The sequence below is a fragment of the Eleginops maclovinus genome, chromosome 8 (genome assembly GCF_036324505.1).
Source record: "Eleginops maclovinus isolate JMC-PN-2008 ecotype Puerto Natales chromosome 8, JC_Emac_rtc_rv5, whole genome shotgun sequence".
NCBI lineage: Eukaryota > Metazoa > Chordata > Actinopteri > Perciformes > Eleginopidae > Eleginops > Eleginops maclovinus.
The window spans coordinates 10,735,863-10,755,451 of NC_086356.1; the positions used below are offsets into that span (position 1 = coordinate 10,735,863).

The 19,589-nt window shown below is 42.3% G+C and overlaps 1 protein-coding gene across 1 annotated transcript in view; it reads right to left on the minus strand.

Annotated features, from left to right (window-relative positions):
• sema4d (sema domain, immunoglobulin domain (Ig), transmembrane domain (TM) and short cytoplasmic domain, (semaphorin) 4D) overlaps positions 1 to 19,589 on the minus strand; it is a 39,019-nt gene that overhangs the window by 15,213 nt on the left and 4,217 nt on the right. The window contains 2 exon segments of the mRNA XM_063889960.1: positions 9,345 to 9,403; positions 15,328 to 15,440. The gene's annotated coding sequence lies outside the window, so the exon portion shown is untranslated.

A 19,589-nucleotide genomic window follows, 5' to 3' on the forward strand; every position in this document is an offset into this window, starting at 1 on the left:
GTGCTGGTAGAAACAAACTTTTCTTCTTGGCTTCTATCACGAAATATTATAAAAACCGAAAACAATGTAATATCTCTTAAAATAACCTTTAGGAGATAATGGTTTTATCTGGAAATGCTAATATAACTGATTCCGTTACATTAACTGATAACCATTTTTTAAGGCTTTATTTTGTCTAAAACGTTAATATCTTTTGATTGGACAAACCCTATTTCCAAGTCTCCTGTTTAAGGTCAGCAGGAAAGCTGGGGGGAATAAATTCTCATGCTTTAAAGCTTAAGTAAAATATGAAAATAAATCTCTAAATCTGTTCTCAATCCTGCTTGTAATTTGTGCAATGTTTGCTAAATTTACTGCAAAGCAGGGCACATGCACTGTAATCTTTGGGGTCAACCTTCATGACCTGAACCAAATTCACTCTGGCATGGACTGATCGCCTTCTTTCCCTCTGTAAATATCATCAATACTAAAATGGTAATAACTCTAAAGTGATTGCTGACATAATTCAATTTTAAGGCTCAAGTGCTTCCTGTCTCTTGATCCAATCACGTGAAAGTAGCAGTGTGGGACACGTCAGCAAAACTTCAGCTTTGTGCCTTAAATTCTCTTTTGTTCTTTATAGTAATGGAGAGGACTCTGAAGGACAATGCTGTAGTTATAGATGGAAGGAAGGCGAGTGTTGCTGATCAGGTGGTTGCACGCAGTTCTCAGAGGGAGTGATCCGGCAGCTAGCAGGTTATTCTGGTTTCCCACATAACAAATAGAACAGATAACAAAACTCTTACAAGAACCAACATACAGGCTACCAAAAAAAATAGCGTTAGCTCAAAGTTACAAGTAGAGGGAAGACGTGGTGAAGGAAAATGATACACTCAATTCTACAAACAAAGTATTTCACTAATTTATTTGGTCATTTGTCCTCATTTAAAATTCAAACCAAATTCCAGAACAAATTATACCAATATAGGACATACAACTCATTGTCAAACATTTTTATTGACCTAGTAGCACAATTGGGGTTCATCCCACTTAAATATAGGTTAGTAATCAGTTACCCAGCCGAGGGGGAGATATATCATGTGGCACAGACAATCAATGAGGGTTGCCACAGCTAGAGAGAATGGGGGAGAACCATAATTGATTATTGATGTGGTTGTAAATAAGAACAAATTGCCCGGGAGGTATGACCCCGCTAACACTGCGATTGTTGGGTGAACTGTGAGGGCTTCCACCGACTAAATCTGGCAAAGATGGAATTCCATCCCGGCTTCAGCCCCAGCCATGGACTCCACTCTGCTAAAGAGGGGGTCAAACACACAAGGACCCATTGTTTACTGAAGATGAGGGTAGCCTCCACTCCACCCCCATCACATCCACATCATCACTGTAGCAGTAGGCAACAATGAACAGAGAGAGAGAGAAAGGCATCACGTCTCCCTCTCATCCAGTTCTTTTACAGTGTTGCCAATCCAAATGCCAGGACAGCTTAGCCCTGAGCCATGCCTGTGATTTCAAAGTTCGCACAAGCCCCTGAGATCCTGATGAATCCCATAAAGATGATCCATAAAACTGTCTGATGACGGCAGCAGAGACTGTTAAACAGAGACAGGGAGAGAGATAGAGGCAGGCAGTGTGAACGCATGGGATAACAATACTGAATCCGTGATGAAAACCCCAGACTGACAGAATTCCTCTGTTATTGGCCTCCACTCTGGCTGCACGCTGCATAAATAAAAGCCTCAAACTAGACCATATGTGCACTTCTGACGCCCTCTATCAATCTTACCACTCCGAGCTCCATTAAGGACAAAGCTTAAAAAAAGCTTCAAACCCCTCAGAGTGCCGGGTTACAGTAGCAGAAAGAGCAAACTGGCAGCTACCCTCTGCTGCTGAGAGATTTAGAGGAGTGGCCACACTGGCCTGGGATATTTAAGACGGTAACCATGCTGGCAGGTCTCTTTGAGCCCTTTGTGTTGGTCTCTCAGCTCCTTTGGCGGAGCAGGGAGGTTGACACCTGCTCGGGGCCTTGGGGTTCCCAGCACTGTGCTGTTAGCTGGGCACAGACCTTGGCAGGCTTCACACTGAGGACGGGGGGGGGGGGGGGGGGGGGGGAGAGGGAAAAAAACTTTAACTGGAAGAGGATTTCATGACTACTCAGCGAATAAATCATTAGGGATGTGACAACCATTTCATTTGGATTGCAGCCGGTCATCATTATAAATCACTGAATAATCAAATCTCAACACTGGGTGGGGGTTCGCGGCTACTCACTTATTGTTTTTCCCTTCGGCACACACTGTCAGCTAATTAAGCATGACCACAACCACTGCTGAATTACAGAGGCAGCAAACCACAACAACACTCTCTAATAACTCAAGCCTGTTTTAAAAAGGAAAAGAGGAGGTTTGAACTTTCAACTCAAGGTGGAGGAGTGTCCTCGTGAAGGACTAACAGAAAATAATCTTTATTTGAAGGCCAGTCAGTGTACAAAAATGAGTATTGTAATAAAAATGGAGAACAACCTAAGGGAAAACTTCCCTCTGCTGGGTGCAGATAAAGTGCTGATAAAAAGTCAAATTTAGAGGCAACATGAAAAGTTCAAGGATGACTCTAGCAGGATGTGTGTATCAGACAAATTGCCTCCACTTGCAGTATAGCAACCACATAAGATATATAAAGGAAGAGGCCCACAATGCAAAGATGTGCGCGCTCTGAAAAATGTAACTGCAGGTCAGATTTATGCCGCCTTCTGATATACTCTGTGGTGACTGCAGGAAGCAGGTGCTTGTGTTTTCTCGCTCTCTCATCTGATGGTGGAAATTGGTGAGGGTGAACACATGAAGCTTTTTCAGCAAATTCAATACAGAAAAAGTAATGAAACACAGCAGAACTAGTAAAACATGATATGTGCTTAAGATGAATGCATTTAGTGTCGCAGCAGTGCTACCTACGGGAGAAATCTGACACTGAATGAAAAACTCAAAACCTACTGTAGCCTTAAACTCCCATAAACCCCCGTGTTGACCATAAATCGGGCTTAAATGGGGATTGGCACCCCAGCTACGTCGACGGACCGGCTTAATTCAAATGAATGGAGGATTCAAGTCGGTCTGAACATGTCCCGATAGTCATTTGGGGGGGGGGGGGGAGAACTGAAGCTTTTCATGCCCTGGATAGAAATTGAAAAACTATCTTCAAAAGGTTTGTCATTGAATAGCTATCTATACTCAGCATCCTATAAAACATTAAAGAAGAGTACTACTAATCCTTTTGTAAAAAACACTATTGTTGTTTGGCATGTAGTTCAAAAACTGTTAGGGGACTCCCCAGGGTTGTCCTGTTTCTCCCCAATATGGGGTAATGATCACTTCGCCCCAGCAAAGAACGACATGGGTTTGAAAGCATGGCTGAACAAGGGCATAGTAAAACTACAGGATGTATATGAGGACAATACTCTAATGTCATTCAGTGAGATAAAGGCAAAGTTTGATGTACCGCAAAAACACTAAGTAAGTAAGTCTAAGTATCTACAACTTAGAAGTTTTATTCTGGCACACTTAAACAATTCAGTGCAACGACCTCCATTCTCCATCTTAGAAACACATGTTACAGAAAACTGCTTGGGTAAAAGATTGGTATCCCGGTTTTATAACATGTTGGTTGAAAACCATAAGGAAAACTCTGATAGTAAGAGACAGCAATGGATACGAGACCTACAAGAAGATATTACTCTCATTGAATGGAGTGAAATATGTTTAAAAATACACACTCAAACCATCAACACTCGATTGAGAATGATACCATTTAATTGGATAATGCGAACATATATCTCCCCTGTACAATTCAATAAATTTGATCCTAATATACTTGATCTATGTTATAAGTGCAACAATCACCAGGGTACATTATATCACTGTTTATGGAAATGTGAAGAGATTCAAACATTTTGGAGCTCAGTGTTAAAGTATATCTCTCGGATCACGACTTCCCCTATACCTTTATGCCCTAAGGTATGTATTTTAGGTATTTATCCAGATGACTGTTCTTTATCTTGCAAGGAAAGAAAAATGGTTGACCTTTGTTTATTGCAGGCCAAACGCTGTATTGCATTATGTTGGAAGAATGCTGGTCGCCCCTCTTTTATCCACTGGTTACGTAACTTAACATCGAGTTTGGCTCTTGAGAAACTGACCTATATTGTTAGAAAGAGGGCTTCTGAATTTTACGATATTTGGAGGATATTTCTGGAACTGTTGAGGGAGGGGGATATGGAGGAGGCAATGGGGGAGTGAGATAATGACAATTATTTAATGTGTTGTTGGGAGTGCAAGCTGTAACCTACATTTTGAATACTTTTTTATTTATTATTATTATTTATTTATTATTTTATTGTATTCATCATTTAATTACTATTTTCTTTACTGCCATATGTTTTGGATGTTTAAATTGTTGGATGTTGTTGTGTTAACATGAAAAAAACAATAAATATATGTTTTTTAAACATTTTTTAAAAAGAACTGAAGCTTTGTATAAACGAAAGCAGCTGTATCTGACTCAAAGATCATTCAGTTCCCTGATGAAATGCAAGTATGACTTGACACATAAGACCACAGAGCATTTACATCACTTGCCATCTCATTTCCCATGCAGAGTGAAGGAGAAGAAGCTCCACATCCTGCGAGCGCAGAGTACGGTGAGGATACAGAGTGATGGAGGGTGAAGTGAAGGAGTTGGACATTCAGCGCCTGCCAACCACTCCAACCCCTCGCTTCCTCACTGGCTCTCTTTTCCATGTACTCATCATCAGTATTGATGCACAGAGTTTCTCTTCTTCCTTTTTGCTGCAGCACGCCAAAGAGGCTGCGACTCATTTTGTTTTCGGCCCCATCTGTACTGAAGGGCCTAACCACGTAAAAACTAACTTAAGTAATGGGAAAAAGAATACTTTATTTTGTGGAAAGAATTTTCTTGGCAGTTCAGTTTGACATTTCCATGCTGAGCTGCCCACTAAACTTGTTCATATTCTGCTGGTGTGAGGTTGCTGCTTCACATCTCAAAAGGTGTTTTATAAAAACAGAAAAAGGTAGACCTGTCCACATTGCAGGTATATTCTTGGTGGTATGTGGTCTTTCTGTTCAGCACCACCCAGCTGTGGGATTGATGATAACACAGCACTGACAGCTTATGCTAATGAAGGTTCTTTCTGAAGATTTTCTATTAAACCCATCATATAATTTCTAATGTAAATAATGTAAGCATCATGTGACTGTTGGTGGCTATTGCTGCACATTTAATCAGGAGCTGGATGAAACTGCATCTTTGTAGCAATCACATGCACAAAGTATGTAGACTGTACATATGTTAGTTTGTTTTGCAGTATTAAAAAAGCAAGCATAAGTGTCCCAAAAGTTCTGTTGGTGCTTTTTTCTGCAGTAGCACTAAGGCTTGCACGTATACTCTCCACGGGTATTGTGGGGTTATTTAAAGCCGGGCCTGCATGAGAAAGTGAGTGAGCGAGAGTGCGTTCACTTGAAACAAAACACTGAGACCACAGAGGATGACACACTCACGGGGACAGATGTCTGCTCCAATGACATTTGCAGCTCAGTGTAGTTTGGCTATAGATGTGGCAGAGACCTGATTCCGCTCACATGTTTACATGGTAATGCAGAATGCAGCCAGCAAATCCCTCTTATAACCCCAGACAGGGTCGAAGACCCCATCTTAAAATACTGCCAGCTGCATCAGAGCTGTGGGTTGTGTTTTCCCCACAGGCTGATTAAATGATTTTGACATTACAAGTAGCCTACTCACAACAGAAGCTTGATATTTTATCAGTTTAGACACTGGTATAACAAACCCAGCTATAAAATTTCCATCTGATATTAAGCCTACAGTACAGCCTGTCCCCGGTGTCTGTGCCACTCATCGGCAAAATCTCACTGCAGTCTACATGATGGTTTTAGTTAAAATAGGCAGTTAAAATCAATACAGCAGAACCAAAGAAAGCATTTTTCAGTCAACTTATTCCCAAAACCCCTAGTTTACTCATAATGCAACTCCAGCAGTTATGCTAGTAGTAGCCTCGAGGTACTGGCCTCAAGCACACATGAGGGGCTGGTAACCTCACTTCTTTCAAACTCAAAACCCCCATTTTTTCCCCAAACAAACTGCTGACTCAAGCAACTTCTTTAAGCAATATATCAGACTCCACATAGCTCCCCTTGAAAGGCTTTATACAAATTGTTTCCCCTTACTTTAAAGAACAGTCTCATTCACTCCATTTCTCAAACGGTCCGGATGAATTAAGACACAACAGTTCAACCTGCAGCTGTGGTCCATGTGTAAACCACCTGGAATCCATTCAAGATAGACATCAGCATTTGATTGTTAAAGTGCAAAGCCACCGTGTCAAGGCCACATTATGTTAGCATAGAGTCATCTGAACGCCAGGGAGGGCTGAGTGACCTGCTCTGCACAGCTGACTGTCATACAGATAGAAATCATCTGAAACTGCAACAGCTGATGCAGCAGTCATCATGCGTTATCCATGGTGAGCCCACTGGGTGACAGATGGGCGGAAACGTTTTAAAAAGCCAGATTAAGGATTAACAGCATGATTTACAACACTCATTAATTCACATCTGCAGTTAAGGCTGAATGATGACAAGGGGAACATGATGCTCACTTCTGAAGGGTGAACACGGAAACTACTTATTGAAATAAAAGGAGGGACAATTAAACCTAAGTATCCATCAATGTCTAAACTGAGGAAAAGAGCCTGTGTTAAGGCAACACTGTACAGAGGATGTTAAATGGAAACCCTCCTATATAATTACTACTTGTAGGGCCCCTGTTGAGCTAGCATGTCGACCCAAAGTGGCCACAGCAAAGGCAAATGAGGGGTCAGGTCCAGTAAAGGGTATATTTAGTCTGGCGATGGCAAGCTTTTTAAAAACAACACGCCCTTTCCCCTCGTCACGTGGCTCTGGAAGATCTGAAAACTTCCCTATAAACACACAGGCAAGTAAAGTACGCTAACTAGAGGAACAGGGAGTGCTGTGTGGTTCCCTGTCCATGTACAGAACGGGCCTTTGTAGCCTAAAATGAAATCATAAATCACCATGCACTCCCACTTTTATTTAAAAAGAGGATGTTTTACTATTGATTGAAGTGTTTTTAGGATCATCCAGAGGGGCTACTAGTTTCCAGACTTCAAGGTAAGCAGTTCCTTGAAGGCGTTACCTCAGCACATACAGGCCTTTCCCTTTGTCAATATAGAATAATGTCTCCGTTGCAAGATGCTAATATAACCAATAACGCAAACAATGTAGAAAATAGTTGAACAAGTCAATTCTTGGGAGACAGCAACTCCCAAGTTGGAGGACATCACCGGTGATACTGCTCCGGTGAAAAACGTTTTGGGGGGTAAATACTGGTACATTATATAACCTGAGGTCAGATACAAGCCAGCGCTCACAGTGAAGTCATAAACCTTTCACTTTATGTAGTTTCCTTGAGGCTACTTCGATGCCAGCCAGACCTTGGGGCGTATAATGGTGGACTATTTTGGGAAGCTGTGAAAGCCCAGCTGAAGGTCTTGTGGTCCCTAGCTGAAGGCCTAGCACTCCCGAGCCAGTGAATGGTAGTCACATTGGTGGTTAGTTTTTCTACCAGCAATAGCCAAGGGCAGGTGTCTTCAGCTCAGAGTGGATACATCTCTTGGTCTGGGTTTTCAATTAACTGACATGGAATATAAATATCTAAAAAGGATTGCTGTATTTCAAACATTTCGCAGATATTTGGTGCACTGGTTAAATAATAAATAGTAAATAAATAAGGTAATTCATAAGACAGTTACTAGGCTGTAACACCAGCCAGTGGACATTTAAAAGAAGATAAACATCACAAAGAAAACTCTATATTTTCCTCCTCTCCTCTCTGGACTCTTTTCTCTTCTGCTTTTCTCTGCCGGGTGTTCAGCAGGCAGTGATTTCATGGTGGTAATTTTAGGCCGGCAGAGACAAAAACCTCCTTTGGAGTGCTGTGTGAAAACTGGCCCCGTCACCCACAGGCTGCCACAACACTAACAGTGTGTCCCCCTGGGTTTGATATACCAGGAGATAAAACACTAATTTCACCGTTTCTTCACAGCACAGGGAGGAATGAACAACACAAAGCCCAGCCGGACACTTTAAAACACTTCTCGTGATCTAGCGGGCAGATTTAGGGCCCACTTCTGTCTCTTTGGTAATAGAAATTATTGAAGGCTTTAAAGAAGATGATTCCAAAATATAAATAAAAAATCCAAATATCTTGAAACTATAAATCCGCAATTAAAGTAATTTTAAAAAATGCAATGCAATGGTAGAACTTTATTTCTGGGATACAAATGTTCGCATCAGTTGACCTTTTGCAAAAACCCCCTCCCCTAAGTTACTGTTGCTAAGTAAGAGTTTTACTTGCTGTCCTTTATGACGCTGTTCTTAGTGCATTTTGAAGTAACGAAACAACAGTTAATACACGGTTATTAACCCAAAATCAATCCTAGTAACTAAAACTATTAGTCCACTAACTAACCTTATAATCTTAACTTTAGATTGCCTCCTTAGTTAACAAATATTGTGCGCCAGTTAGCACGATGCTAACACTGCAGAGAATCACACAGTTTAAACGATAACTGCTCTAGAGTTTTTATTAATGTTCTTCCAAGAGAAAAAACCTGAAAACTCTTCAGTTAAGAGCCATTTTTACACTGGTATTTGGAGAAAATGTAAAGTTAGACAGGCCTGTCGTGGCTAGTTACAGTTGCTAAGATTTGATTGGACAACCAACGTTTGAGGGAGGGGTTTGGCAATCAGTTAATTGCAAAGCAAAGGTACAGAGTAAAGCCGGTTCTCCAAAAGCCCATAGAAGCAGGCAGCTGCAAATGTGTACACCATGTACGTCACACATAAACTTAAACAGATATTTAGAAAACAGTAATAAGAAATCAGTTTGTTTCAAAGCTGATATAAACAAAAAGAGAAGTTGTAAGGGAAGGGAAACCAAATCAAAGCATGAGGGAGAACGACAAAGTGATTGGTAAAAAGGAAAAGGAAAAAAGTTTTTTCCCCCCAAGCAACAAAGCCAAGAGGAATCAAATCAAAGGTGGATTGCCCAGGTGTGGTCATGCAGAGGGAATACAAAAAGGAGAAAAGCCCTGGGTTTGGTACAGGGGGAGGGGGACGGGGTTGGGGTTGGAGAAGCATGCAGCATTCGTGTTGAAGCATGCGGGCCCCTGAGCGGCTCAGTGTCGCTCTGCACAGCAAAAAAAGGGGGGTGAGAGGAGTAGAGTTTCTGACCTGTGGCTCCTTACAAGACGCGACGCTCTTCCTCTGGAGAGAATTATAAAATCCTCAAGCTAGGGAGGGGGGGGGGGGGGAGAAGACAGAAAGATCAGACAAGACATTTATGTGGTGTGTGCAGTTAGTTGTGTTGTCTTGGTTAGACAGATATAGTTATGATCAATGAAACACATGTTCTACAATACAAAAACAAACATTGAATAACATTTAAAAAGACGTACAGGATTATCACACACATACACGCAAGTGAGACAGATAATTCTGGGAAGGACAAACAATTACGCAGAGACTTAAATATCTACAGACCACTAAGCTGGTAATATCATATGATAGCATGTCAGGATACCGTGCTAACTTTTTATAACCAAGGACAAACTGATGGTGAGAAGCCAAATGGTTATTATCTAATACCAACAGAGAAACCTTAGGACAGACTGCTGTATTCATTTCCTCTTCCACTTATTTGTCCACTACAGAGGTCGGGCCCTTAATGCATTAAACCGAGTTCTGACTCTAACATAAATTTGTGTACCAATTAGCTATCGAGACAAATGCTCTTAGGCAAATCTTAAACTCAAACTCAAAAATCAAATCTCAGCTTAAGTCATAGGACCAAGAAAGTCATTAAGATTCAACGTCTGTACCACAGCGATCCATCTGTTGGTGTTGCCATCATTAGAGCAACACAACCAGCATGGATAAAAAGATCCTTAAATATGAATCGATTAAGAGTTTACACCCAAAAACTCTTGATCAACTGCCGTTTTAATTTCAGCCACAAGCTCACAGAAGAAGCTGATTCATAAATAGGTTTTCAGGGCATTTGAAATGTTGAACAGTGTCAGCACCGGGGTTGTGCATCACTAATGAATCAAGGCGAGAACAAAGACTTTTAATAATCTGCATTAGCAGCAACAGAACAGTCAACTGGAAAACTATTTTGCTTTTCTTTTCCGTGCATGAAAACAAGACCTTATGAGTCAAAGGGAGGGTGAGTAAAAAATCTCCTCACTGCCGTCGTGACAGATGGTTGGACCTCCATTCACAAGTTTCCAGTCTGTTCCCTTAGACTGCTTCCCTGAGCAAAATGAAAACCTTTACAACCAAGCTGAATACATTCTCCCTGCACAAGTACACCAGCTTAATTCCCACAGTGCTCTACAATCCAACCCAGTTTGAGTAAAAGACATGGGCTTACATATTTACTTTGTCTTGACTATTGTATTTATTCCACAGGAACTTTTTAACAAGGGATCCATTTTGCATTATCTCTACATGCTAAAAAAGAATTAAAATGTGCTACAAAAGTCCGTAATAAAGTATTTAAATAACAAACTAAAGCCACTACAATGAAAGCAACAAGTAACACATTCGTTCCTGGCAAAGCAACACATACTGTCCCAGAACAACGAGACAAATCTTCCAGACAACTGAATTCAGGTCACCCACATCAACCCAAATATGGGGATTCATTAGCATATGCTGGGCGAGTTAAGCTACTGTAATGCAGCCCCCCCACCACCTCTGCTCTACTGTAACAAAGAATAATCAGATTATGTAAAATCGAGATGATACATACCAGACTACAAGCATGGGCAACTGATCACATTTAGACGAGACTCAAAATGTTACCGTCTTGCTTTGGGGTTCTTATTCAGTACACGGGAACTACAGTATCCTGCTCGGTTGGTTACGGCAGGGAATATTATTCATAACAAAACTGCTTATTGCCTTTCTGTCATCAGATATAGATTTTAGCTGACTGTCATTAACAGCATGTTACTTCAGATCGGTTTAATGGATGCTATCAGTTTCCCAGAGCCTGAGGATGGTTAGTCATGGACATCAAGGTCAAGAGCCAGGCTTGATAGTCGCAGTGTGTAGCCACTTTAAACAAGGTTTTGTTTTTCCATCGTTCTCTAGACTTTCTCATTCTCCTGTCACTTCCTCACTCACAGACACAAACAAAGAAAAAAAAAACATGTATGCAAGCAAGCACAAATGCACGATGCAGCGAGGACCTTGCCACTCGCTCTCCTCCGACAGCATCAATGGACTGCGAGGAGAAGATGACAGTCTGGTAAGATTGATGAGCTGTAGGCCAAAGGCGGCACCCCCCTTGACATCCTTAGGAAACACTCTGACTTGGCTTCCCTGGGCTCCCACAAAACCCTGTGACAGCTGATTCAGACGTCTGACTATGCATCCACAAACCCCGGTGTCACCACGCCTTCACGTCTCAATTCAGGACGTCTTGAGTGGGTGTCAGGCCCGGGTGCGGGTCCAGCCGAGCCCCCAGACCACGCCCTGGGTGACACAGTGGTCCAGAGAGGGCATGGAGAGGAAGTGGAGATGTCACGGGTCTGGCTGTTTTTTAATTGATGAGTGGACTTGAATGAGGACCTGGCAAGCTGGCTTTTTGAAGAGCCTTCAAGCCAGAACAAATGTCCTAATAGGTTCTACTCCAGGAACCCAGCCTATGGTAAACATACTGACAGGACGGGCTATTGAGCTCGCTACACTGTGACACCTGATTTTCCTTTCAGCTGACAAAAGGTCCCAGCTCAAGCTTTGGTCAGCATCTTATGACCAGCACAACTCCACTTCCTCTACAAACACCCTTTGAGAAATTATTACTTTGTACACAATTCTTACTATCGGGTCTCCAGATGAGGGCTTGGTTGTGGAGAACATTTCCATTAACTTAATACCAGATACAACAAGATTTAGATGGTATACAGTCATGCTAGTGGCTTTGTCAGGCGGTTTAAGCTAAAAGCTGCTGCTGTTGCAAGCCAACATTACATAATGTCAATGTCTGACAGGAATGTGTGCCATGTAGAACATTTCAGTTTAGTGTGCAAGCATGCTCACATTGTCTTAAAACAACAACTAAAAAGTGCATAGTGATGTACTTAGGTTTAAAATACAGTTACACAAATCTATTGTATTCAGGTGCTTGGTGAACACAGTCACGTTTCAAAATTGAGTACAGAGGTTTAACATGTCCTCTCATAAATCCTATTCAGTCTTCAGATCGGTTTATTCTCACGGGTGCAACATCTGACCAAACACTTGGGAGTTTAGCATGTTTCTAACTGGCTTATATGTTGCAGCTTTGTATACGGGACAGATAGAAAGCTGTTAACCAGCTTCTGATGGTGGTTTTGGATCCTTGCTCCCCTGACACTGACATGAATACACACACATATGGGACCTTAACTGATACACACACACAAAGCCAAAAGATATGCATTAGACTGGGAAAGGGCCTCTCGTCTCTATGACAGTGTGGTCATTCCAGTAAAAGCCCCCCCACTCACACACACACACACACTCTTCATCAGTGCAGCCATCCTTACTGTCCATCTATAAACATCCCAAGTCTCTGACAGTGTGTCACCACCACAGGTGGGGGATGGAAGAGAAATGAGAGGAGAGGAAGAGAGAGCACACATGGCCTGCTGTGAGAGGATATTCAAGCGTGCAAATTCATACAGTGGTTGAAAAGAGACGACAAAGAGAAGAATGAGGAGAAATGAGCAGGAGGAGGATTCTCCTTATGGAAAACAAGAATGGGACCACGGCATACAGAAATATGGTTTGAGGGCGTAATGGACAAATTATTTCCATTTCTCCTCAAGTTGGAGGTGCAACCCGCAGCTTACAATCAGACAAGTTTTTTAGGCAAAATAAATTATTCTTAAAGAGTCATTTTGACCATACTATATTATCCCTGCGCGTTGGGGGCATTGTCTTTCTGTCCCACTTTCAAACATGATGCAATACAGTGAACCCGGGTGCAAACCACTTTGAAAGGAGCAAAGGAAAACTGGGTGAAATTCCAGTTCATTCAAATCCTGGATGGAGGGTGCATGGACTGTACTTTCGCACGCAAACATGCCCACACACACACACACACAAAGCGGTGTGTTGAAGGGGATTAACGCAGGCTTGAATTTCAACAGAAAAGAATCCCTGTCTACAAGCACTACGGAGCAAATCTGGCTTTAGAAACGCTCCTCATCCCAGAGCATCGTGCCGCTTTGCAGCTGGATTATCAGCTCCGGAATCATAGGCAACAACTGCATGGCAAACACAGGCACTAAACTCTTTTAATAAACTGTGCAATTCGGTGTCCATATGCAATTTGATGGACAACATCAGAAAACTGTACAAGCATTCCACTCATTCTCCTGCAGGCGTGTATCTGGGAATACCAGTTGGAATGCTCCGGGAATGTCTGATATCCCGCTATGTGTAAATGTTTGCGCAGGGGAGTGAGCTAGAGAAAGTGGACATTTGTGAGTGTGCTGGAAAGAAAATAAGTAGCTGTCTTCTTCTGCCTTTGTATGAATCTTAAGTAGTCCCACGTTGAGGGGGGCTTTGTTCCCCTCAACCGTCGGGGGGCACGTCCTCCAACTTTTCCCCTCGTTTCCTTTTTGGCGTAACATTTATCATTCTTCCACGTCGAACAATCCTTCTGCAACATGGACTAGCATGGAGCGCACAATAAACTCCCGCCCCCACCCCTGTTTCGCCCATTCTTGGTTGCTCGGATACCTTTCATCCAACCGGACAGCTTGTCAACAACATCATCACTTACTTAGAAACTCCCAACCTTGCCTTCCCTTTGCTTTGATTTGGTCTAGCAGGGCCTTGTTAAATAAAAGTACTGTTCCATTTCAAAATAAAGCTTCTCAACCCATCTTTTTTTTCCTTGTTTGCCTTTAATGTTGCATCCAAAACAGTTAAAAAACTTCCAAGCCTAAATGTCTGGCTCTTCAAAAATTGTCAAGCATCCTTTAGGGAATGGCAGACGTGGTGCAACCTTCTAATTTGCAAGAGAAATTCCCCTTGTGGCAAATATAGCATTATCCGTTTCCACTTCACAACTAACATGCACAATATTTTAGACATTCAGTTGTGCTGGTGTTAACCCTGAAGCCTGTTTCATAGAAAGAGTGACTCAACAGACTTTCCCTTTCTCCCTCTCTCCCTCTGAGTGGTAAACAGGTGCACTAGTAATAAGTGGAAAGATGCTAGATGTTGACTAAGTGCATTTAAACATTTATATCCATCTAACAACTCTAAGGGTTGGACCACCAAGGAAAGGAAACTCCATTGCAGGCATATAAACCTCCCCTGCCTCTACACTGAGTTTTACATAAGCATCTATAATCACCTTGATTCCTCAAAGTATTCTGAAACAACCTGTTTCTTCTATTTTGTTGCTAAGCTTGCCAAACTTTTTTTTCTTTTCTTTAAACTGCGTCTTTTATTTGGTGGAACTCAAGCACATAATAGGCCTGGCCTCGTTTGGCCTTCGCCATGTTTGTGCCTATCCCTTTCAGCTGACTGGCCTGCACCACTTATTCTGCTTATTATTAACGCTGAAGGCAGATTATTTTTGCTTACTGCACCCAAATTCTCTATATAGATCAAATCCCGCAAACAGTGGGCCGAGAGACAAAGACCAAGTCGACAAAAGAGACAAAAGGAGATAGGGAGCATAGAGAGATGTCCAATATGAAAAGAGGGAAGAGGGAACCTTGAAAAAAGGGGAAAAGGGGGTGAACACAGAAGGGTATAAAACAGAGAAAGCTCAAAACACTTTAAAAGACCGTGTTTTGTCAGGGAAATAAAGAGCAGCTAACAGCAGCAACATAACAGCACAGCGAATAATGCAAATCAGCCCTGATGCAAATGTCATACGTCTTCAGGGGCAAAACAGACTGTCTTTATACCAATCCCTCCCCCCTCCACCCCAACATAACACACTTCTCTCTGTGCTACCAGAACCCCCCCCCCCCCCCCTTCTGCACTGAAAACACACTCACACAAACACTTCCAGGAGACAACCTTGTGTGCAGCGAGAGGAGCGTAATCACACGAGACAACATCTTCTTCTTACTCCACACAAAAGGACCACAGAGTACAGTTTACCCAAACACACTCGTGAAAAAGATAAACAACTTACTTGTCCGTCATGGCGTCGGCTAGCGAATACTGATGCATTAAAATTCCTTTTCCCTTTTTCTCCACACAGAAGTTAGGAATGGTTGAGGAAGAGGCAAATGTCTCAACAGCAGTCTGCAAGAGAGGAGGGAAAGCAGTGTCAATCATTCGTTCACAACTACAGTAGCTAGACAAGATATGTAAATGGAACATTTTTAGCTCACAAATTGAAAGAAATACCAGTAACAGCTCAAGGTGGTGTGTTCAAACATTGTAAAGTTAAAAGCAACAGCCTCAGACCCAAAGATTTTCAGTTTGCTTTCATGTAATGACATAAAAATCTGGCCATTTGTGCCTTAAAAGATGAATAAAACAATGAATGGATAATCCAAGTAGTTGTAGATTGATTGTCTTTCAATCGATTAACCCTCCACGTTAAAATATATTAAGCAGATTGATAAATATTGGTGGGATTCAATGATCCATATTGCCACATATGTTTTTTACAATGCATTATGTACATTACTTTATTTTTTATGTATATAGGTAAAGTAGCAAGATAATTCAAAGCTCCCCGATGAGAAACAAACACTAAATACCCCAAAAGTAAAGCAAATCTCTTCTGTTTACCGCATGTCAATCCCTAACGACAAACAGCCCCCTCCGATCAGGCCACCGACCCGGCCTGGACTACAGCTAACTTTGCAGACACGCTTGACTTGCTCACAATTAGCCTAGCGAGGGCCAGGTCTCTTCAACTTTCTGGGGGATACCGTTGCCGTAGTTACCTAGGCAGCCAACCAGCCAGCCAGCGAGCATAAACAGAGAGCACCGAGAGATCCTCAGACAGTATGGATCGCATCAGATGAACAATGCATTGTGGGATTGAGGAGCAATGAGAACTGGGATCCTCCATAATCCATCATCACTAAGAGAGAGATGATATAAATTATCTAGACAGTAACAAATGCCATAAACACACCTCTGCTAATATTTGGGGATGCACATAAATCAGCAGCTGTTCACTGCCAGCGTTCAGGTTTTGAAATTTTAATGAGGCGGTGGCGCGTCCTGTGTCCTGCCGGCTGAAGAGCAACCTCCAAAACATTAGCTCTCCCGCTTATCTGCCTTTAACAGATTATGATAACGCATTAGATTCATAGATTAGATCTGGTTATGTGTGAACACAGATTGTGACCTGCCAGATTGGGGTTTAGCTTCCATAAGCAGATCAATGTTAGAAACAAATTCACATATAATAGCGAAAAGGAAAGCTTTTAAGTCGTGTTTTACCTCAGAAATATGTCCATTTCAGTTAATAACCTAACCCTGATTAACCAAAGAGGACTTAATGGTTTTATATCTGTCAGCTACAACTGAAAGAAGACAGAAGAGTGAGGGTAAACCCCACCCAATCCCATCAGCCCCAAACCCAGACAGACAGCCACCAGCCTCAGAGGCAGCCAGCGGCAGTCTGTCTGTGTTGGATCTGGGCTCAAGAGGCAGTTGTGCCCCCTTTTCCCCTTCTTCCGTTTCCATCACCCCTGAACTCTGAGTGTTTGGAAGACCTCTGTCAACCTGTCAATTTCCCATCGAATGGCAGCTCACTGACCTTATGTGTCGGTCTTCACTGCAGAATAGACATTAGCTTCGCACACCCAAGACATCTCCGGTAATCAATTTAGTCCAATTTCCTTTTGTCTCACAGCTGCTGTGTTTACGGGAAATATTTCCAAAAGAGGAACGAGACAGCACAGTTACCTTTGCAGAATTTTGACCAAATTAGGTGATGAAGCGCAGGGTTATATTCTATGTAAAATTTAAGCTTCTCCAGAATGTCACTGCATCATATCCAAATGCATTTCCTGACATTACCAAATGGTTGAAATATGCAAGAGTCCATGCTTTTCGCACAATGTGGCGATCCACAGAAGTATGAGAGCATGCCTAGTGTTGTGATGATGTATGAAGTGTTATCCTGTGAAGCTAGGAGTTCCTTACGCAAAGCCCAAAATTAAACTCCCGCCTTCTCACGCTAGCACTGATACATTGCCTGGATGCTGGCATTCAACACGATTCTAAATACAGTGGACAATAGTGAAGCTGTGCTGCAAGAAATCTGCAGCTGGCGGTTTAGAAAAAGGTCAAGTGAAAGACATCAGATGGACGGTTTCTAACTGGCTGAGATAGAGACGTACTTACGAACCGTGCTTCACTTTGAAGTGAAGCGATAGCACTTGAAAAGACCGAGCTTTGATCTAACTGAGCACAGCACTCTCAAACAATTAAATCCAGCATCTGTTTCCAAGTGTTTCAATGCCCAGTGAAAAAAAGAGTGGCATGGTAAAGGAAAAATCGGAAATTTCCAAGCTGGGAGGGCAAAGCAACTCGGAACCCTCTTGAGGGAGATTTATGAACTCCTGACAGCAGCCAGCCAGGGGAAGACAAACTGTTTCCACATCTGAAGCCTCCCCCACTACACATTTTATACCAGCCATTCTGTACAGTACTGATCAGCTGACCTGCCAGGACGATCCACCTGAACATACGGACTGAATCCCTGGTGGGTTACGAAAATATCTATGAAGATTATTAAATCCAAACGGCTGCATCCTAAATGTTGACAATAAGAGAGAAAGGCAGCATTGGTTTGGCCAATTCTATTAGAATGTATAGCTCAGCCCCTTATCCTCTACTTTTAGCCACAACTTGCAAGATAATACTCCAGTTATATTCAAATAATCTCTCTGCTGTTTGGAAATGATCCGAAGAAGGCTTGAGGGAAATCGGACCGTAGAAGAGCTCAAAAAGAAAGACAGCCAACTAGAATTCTGGACATGCCAGAAATCCATCCGATCGGTAATCAGGCGTAGTGACTGTAACCCTAACTCCATGCCAAATGACAACCAATCTGACAGAAATTGGGCCCTATTCAAAAAATCAGTCAGGCAGCAGTGTCTGCAGTTTCACGGCACACAAGGATAAGGATAATACTGCCATTTTCTTCTAAATTACTTCACATTTCAGCTCATAAATTGAAGCAAAAGGCAGCTGATCAAAGTAAAAGGTCTGGGTTTTCCCTCAAATAAAAAAAAAGCACAGCTGACTCCAATTCACTGCATCATGAAAACATGCCATCCATCCCAACCCTGAATTATTCACCTCTCAAACGCGATTTTTGGTAAAAATAGCATGCGCAGTATTGAGACTCCCTGCACTGAACACAGTGAGCAGAGAAACATATCTGGTTGCTATGGCACAGGAACAAGGTGTTGACATTCTAAGAGTCAACACAACACACTCGCAGACGTCCACACAAGACGATGAGAATCTTACCAGAGTCTGAGTGGGAAGATCCTGCAGGTTGAGAGGGAAAAGCGCTGGAAAGAGAGGCTCTTTCAACCGGGCTCAGTCCCACTGTTATTACTGGGAAAGGTTTGCATGACAGATGAAAAAAGAAAAGAAAAATAGAATATGATCATGCAGCATGAGCGGTCGGCCACCTCCTCCCTCTCTGCTCTCTGGTCATCCTCCTTCTTTCTCACACTCCCTCCTTCGCTCTCTTCCGCTCTCTCTCTCACTATCTCGCACAATAAACATGAATCAAGGACACGATAGGCTGCAAAGGGTTTAGAGTGCATTAAAGGGCTGTTTCACTCTGTGGCAGACTGTCTCCCTCTGAGTGTGTACCTAAACGCCAGGCTGCACCCCCCCAGTCACAGCAGTCAACCGCTGCCTGCCAGTGGAGAGCGACAGCGCACAGACCTCTGGAAAGCTTCAATGGACACAATCGCTGGGGAGGGGGAGGGGGTATTTGGGGGTGGCGGGTGAGGGGGATGGAAGACGAGGGGGGGGGGGAGGGGGCTGAGGTTAGGGTAGTGCGTATCTGCATCTTTGGGGTTATGTCTTTTGTTGTGGGGACTTCTTTCTGTGAGTGGGGACTGGAGGTCCAGACCCTGCCCTCTCTCAGTTCTGTAATACTCTCAGTTTCTGTTTATTATTTACACCTTATTATAAAAATATATTTACACCTTATTATAAAAATATATTTACACCTTATTATAAAAATATATTTACACCTTATTATGGCCAAAAAAACTGAAAGAATATTGCTTTTTTATTTGACTTGTTTTTAATAGTTTTTCATTTTTTGTTGTTAAAGCAGTAGCAGGGAAAATAAGATTGTCTTCTCCCTGCTCCTTCCCACCATGTGCTATAACATTTGTGTTAAGTATACATGTTTTGTTATAAAATAACTGCCAACAGTGAATAAAATATAAATAA